The following is a 5896-nucleotide window of genomic DNA, read 5'->3' as shown; positions in this document are numbered from 1 at the left end:
AAGGTGCTGTCTGTTAGACATCAAAGTATATTTTACTGTTAACCTCTTAACTTTATATGACGTTGTGTGAATTTCAGTATTTCTTTCAGGATAGTAGACTTGCATTAGAGGAACATTACAACACCAGAAAACCCAAATCTTGAGACAAAAGCAGACTACTGGACTCAGTTCTAATAGCTGGTTGCTAACTGAAAGCTTCCACTGTGAGTGCTTTCTGTTTTAAAATGATAGGATTTTTCCTAATTCCTTTACTGCTACTGCCACAGACACTTTACATCTTGTCTTTGGACACAAATGATTCCAGCCTTCATGATGGCACAACTTCAGTCTTCATCAGGTAAAATTAAGCTTTTGATGACTGGTTTTAAAAATTACAACATAATGTCACTTTTGACCAGAAGGTACTGCAGTAATTAAAGCCTAATTTTTGACCGCATTATAGCATTAAATTTCCTATGGCACAAAAATATTTATGGAAGGCATAAAAAGCAAGGGTAAACATTCAGCCTTTTGTCATTATTATTTAACTACTCTAGTTACTGAACCTGTCTGGTTCAATTTCTGTAAATACTACACTATATGACCTACCTTGACCAATACATTTTACAAGCTGGAGTCATCCATTAAACTTGTGAAATGACTTTGCCAATACAGCTTGTACAAAAAGCCAATAAGTAAAAAAAGGGTTCTCCCATGGGCTGTCTTGGCTTTTCTTGCCATGATTAATAAAAGCAATTTTTCCTGTTTGACTCTTCAAGGAACTGACAACTAAACAGAAATAATGATGCTAATTGAAGGCAAAGATAAACTTGTATTTTATGCTTTCTGGAATTTATATGCAAAATATGTTTATTATGTGCCAGATTGAGTCTGTTACTAAAAGACATGGGAAGATGATGATGGGGATACAGATAATAATGAAACTTAACTAAAAATGCCAAATATAGAATATTGTGCATACTCTGTATGATACAGCAATAAAGAATTTTCTTTGCCAAATAGGACAAATAATGGTAGCCTTGTCTTTTTAGTTTTCTATTCCAGCACCTATGCCTCTACAGATGAGAAGTAGCTCAGACTATTAAAAAACCAATGTATGTTCAGGATTAATTAACTCTTATAATAGTCACTAATTATACATAATAAATCAATATGAATACCACAAACTTGATTGCCTAAAATTGTCCAAGCAATTGTATTTTGTGTTACTCCCCATTTTGAAAAATCTCCCATTAGCCTTTCGCAGCCTCAAAACTTTTTGAAAGGAGACATTTCATTAGTATTCGGTTGATGCAGTGTTTGTAGGATGCCACTGGCCAGCATCTAGCTTCATTTAGACCTGTTGTAAGAGAAAGATTGGTTCTTGTTAAAAAATTGAGGATCATGGGTGTCATGGTTTGTCACTGGCCCAGTGCCAGGCACCCACAAAAGTCGCTTGCTCACCCTCCCCTGCCACAGTTGGGCAGACGAGAGAGAAAAAAATACTAACGAAGGATTCATGAGTGAGAGAAGGGTTGAGAGAAAACACTTCAAGGGCAAAAAAGGCTTAGCTTAAAGTTACAAAGTGAATTTATTACTAACAGTATCAGAGGAGGATAATGAGAAATAAAATAAGGCCTTAAAACCTTTTGCCACCCAGCCCCTCCCTCCTTCCCACCGACAGTGCAGGGAGACAGGACAGGGGGTTTGGTCAGTTCATCACTGAGATTCTCTTCCGCTGCTCTGGGAGAGGAGTCCTTCCCCTGTGAGGCTGTGGGGTCCCTCCCATGGGAAACAGTTCTCCCTGAACCTCTCTGACATGGGTCCACTCTCACAAGCTGCTGTCCTACCGCACCTGCTGCAGCGTGAGCCCCTCCCACGGGCACACAGTCCTCCCAAAACTGCTGCAACGTGGTGCAGTCCTCCAAGGACAGGCTGCTCCAGCCTGGAAGCAAGGGCCCTCTCTCTCCACCAGGTCTTCCACTGGATCACAGCCTCCTCCAGGCATCCACCCGCTCCATCATGGGCACCTTCCCCACGGGCTGCGGGTGGATCTCTGCATCCCCTGTGGATTCCCATGGACTGCAGGGGCACAGCTGTTTCACCATGATCTTCACCATGGCCTGCAGAGGCATCTCGGCTCTGGTGCCTGGAGCACCTCCTGCCCCTCCTTCTTCACTGACCTTGGTGTCACCACGTTGTTTTCCCTCACATGTTCTCACCTCCTCCTCTTCTCTGACTAGAAGAAAAATTGTGCGTGCCTCACTTTGTTCTGATTTTCTTCTTAAATATGCCATCAGAGGGGCTTTACCAACCTCTCTAATTGGCCCACTTTTGGCCAGCTGCATGTCTATCTTCAGAGCCATCAGGGATTGGCTCTACTGGACATGGAAGCTTCTAGCAGCTTCTCACAGAAGCCACCTCCATGGCCTCCCCACTACCAAAAACCAGGCTATGAAAAACCAATTGCGAGAGCGAAGAAGTCTCGTAGTTAGGACAGTCTCCAGAAGAATCATTCCTTCTAACCCAAAACATTCTATGATTCTATGATCATACTTACTCTCTGCTAAAAATGGTCCTTCTATTATTAAATACAAACTATTCTGTCTTAACCTAGAATTATTTTGTGCAATGTTTCCATCATTTATAATTTTCTGTGTCATCAGCTGCTCACCAGATTAACTAGACTTCTTTCTGAGAGTAATTATAACGTGAGAGCTTTTGTATCCATCAGACTTTTAAATGATGTTATTAATACTTATATCTCATTAAATCTGTTAAATTATAATTCAATTTTTAGTTACAACACACATTTGTGCATTTTATATATTTGTATATGTACAGGCTGATTGTTGGAATTGTTTATATGACAGAGGCTAAGAATAATTCATTTTAGACAAGTAAACAGTTATTTTGCCATTGTTTTCAGTAGAGTTAATACATAGACATTATGAAATTCTTGCTATTGATTAGAGAACTCTTTAATTGCTCTTCCCTAAATTTAATCTTTTAGAATTCAGTTCAAAACCTGTTGAAGTCAATGGAGAAACTCCACTGTTTCAAAGGCTGTTATAGTAGGTCCTTAACAAGCATTACCACTGTCTCTTTATATCTTAAGAAAAAGAAAATGCCTTTTAGTACTATTGTAAATGAAGGATGAAAAGGGACAGTAAGAAGGTAATAAGGATGCATAGATGCTTCAAGTGAAATACTCCCGGAAGATGACGAATTTGGTTTTCGTGAACAGAAATTAAATGCGACCTTTTTTTGCCCAAACATAAAACTCCATTCAGCAAGGCTGGGACAAGGATAAAGAAGCCATCAGGAAACCTGGAGAATGCTTTGACCATGATCCAGCAAAGCACTCACACATACAAGTGCTTACCTTAAAACATCTGAATACTCCTATTTGAGCAAATGGACTACTTCAATTGACATGTTTGACTGTTTCCTACCTGGGTGGATGAAGGTGGTAAGAATTTCATAGTGGGTTCATGATTACAGTCATGACTAGGGCCAACCTCTGGTAACAAGTACAGCCTAATTTCTAAATAATAATTTATAAATGCTACATTTTTACTGTCTGAACTTGAAGATTTAATTTGACATTTCACTTACAAAACTGTTGAGTTACTGAAATACTGAAACTGTATGTTCTGAAACTGAAGAGGTGACTTTAGAGGGCATTAGTTTTCACTAACATAAGCCTTCTGGCATTTAGTCTAAGTTAGTAATGAGAGAGAAGCTCTACTGTGGGAATTCATATCACCTATAATTATTTTACTTTTAATATAATTAATTGTCCTTTCAGATTTACTAATTCTTTTCGAATGTTATAAAGGGATCTTAAGAGAACTAGCTTACTATGGTGTCACTGTTTCAGTCTCTGAAATTAGTGCAGATGATGTAGCTGAACATAAATTTATACCTGTAACAGAGAGGCTCCACTAGCCCAGCTGATCCTGTAGTGAACTAAAAATACATTAAGCAATGAATTAGCTTCTAGGAGTATTTAATGAATCCCATTCATTCTTATTTACATGTGTATTACCCCAAATGACTGTTCAATTAAGTGCATTCATTTGTGTTACATGTACAGAATTCTTCTGTCTTCTCCTCACTAAACCCAAATATCAATGAATTCACAAATATCCAATGAGTCTACGTGCAAGCATGGCATTCAGCTCGTGTAAATTGATATGATTTTAAAAACATGGAGCTAGATAATAAATCAATTCTTCAATTGCACGGGAAAACAATTATAGGCCTGTGAGAACAGAACTGTCCATGAATGAACACAGCCTGAAAGCAGACAAAGCCTCTTTTTGAAATCAGTGCCATGAGAAAACATGAAGAACCATAACAATAAATAAGATAAATTTGAATATAAATTCACCAGTTGTAAATTGTAGGTAAGTTTCTTGATAAATAATGGAATTATGGAATCATAATGCCTCTATTCCTAATATTTAGCTTACACTACATCCCAGATATCAAACTCAAATAATAATTTTTTTAGTAATTTAATTAAAATACTATAAATTACTAAATTTTCCTTTTATAAACAGTTTCCCTGGTTTAATGTAGGTTATACACCTGTTTTTAAGGTTATCATGTCTTACTCCGGTTTTTATCATTGTTGAAATTATCAGCTATGAGTCAGCTGTTCTGCCTGTGTTATCTCCCAACTTCTTCCCACCCACAGCCTACTCTCAGGGGGAACAAAGTGAGAAACAAGAAAGACACTGATGCCATGCAAGCACTGTTCAGTCACAGACGGAATGCTGCTCTGTTGTCAACATCTTTTCCGTCACACATGCAGAGCACTGTATGGGCTGCTATGAAGAAAATTAACTCCTTCCCAACCAGACCCAGAATATGTGCACCCTTAAAATGAAGTTGCTCTTGACAGATAGGTGTCTTGTTTCTGCTCTGTTCTCTTGGTAGGTCTTATTAAAAAAAAAGAAAAATGATTACAAGGTAAAATTATCTCGTCTCCTAGGGAATTTCTAAAATTACAGTGTAGTAGGTTAGCTGTGTGAGAAGACAAAAAATCATAGACTCATAGAATGGTTTGGGTTGGAAGGCACCTTAAAGATCATCTGGTTCCAACCCCCCTGTCATGGGCAGAGACACCTTCCACTACCCCAAGTTTCTCAGAGCCTCATCCAGCCTGACCTTGAACACCTCGGGATGGAGAGTCCGCAACCTCAATCAAGGTTTAGAACAGTACAGAAATGAGAAATTAAGCAAAAGGATTGTCTGTGAACAAGAATTATAGAAAAACAACAGTGAAAATATTTTAATTAGAGAAATTGTTACCAGAAATGGGATATTTTGATCAGTGGAGTGTCTTGTAAGTAATCTTGTGCAACGCTCTGTAAGTAATGTCAGCTGAAGTTAGGCGGTCTCCTAGGTAGTTTACTCTGAAGTAAAATGTTGCCTTATAGTGAATGCAAAGCAAAGTCACATAATTAATCTGGTAGTATTGTATCTAGTATCTGGATCAAATAACTTCCAGTTAAGCTTTTAAACAATAATGTGCTTAACAGGATTGCTGTGGTTTTTAAATTATGATTTTATGAAAAATAAAATTAAATTAACAAGCAGAGTAAAAGTCATGACCAACCTAGTAAGCAGAAGATGGTGAGGTTCCAGCCCTCAACCCTTGAATATGTTTAATGTTAATTAAACCTTCCTGATCCAAAGTTGCTTACTTATTTTTAGTATCTGGGAACTCCAAAACTGTCCTAGCATTTACAAGGAATAATGGTTCTGCAATCCTGTAATTTCTCTAAACAATTTCTGCCTTTTCCAGCTGCATGACAAAATTAAACTTGCCAGTAAAAATTCTGCAGTTGGCTTAGCAGAACCCTGCTTATGTGAATGCCTGGTGGGGTGATATCTTTTTAGGAGG

The sequence above is a fragment of the Corvus cornix genome, chromosome 1A (assembly GCF_000738735.6).
Source record: "Corvus cornix cornix isolate S_Up_H32 chromosome 1A, ASM73873v5, whole genome shotgun sequence".
In the NCBI taxonomy this organism is placed as follows: domain Eukaryota; kingdom Metazoa; phylum Chordata; class Aves; order Passeriformes; family Corvidae; genus Corvus; species Corvus cornix.
Note: the sequence above shows the minus strand (reverse complement) of the source record.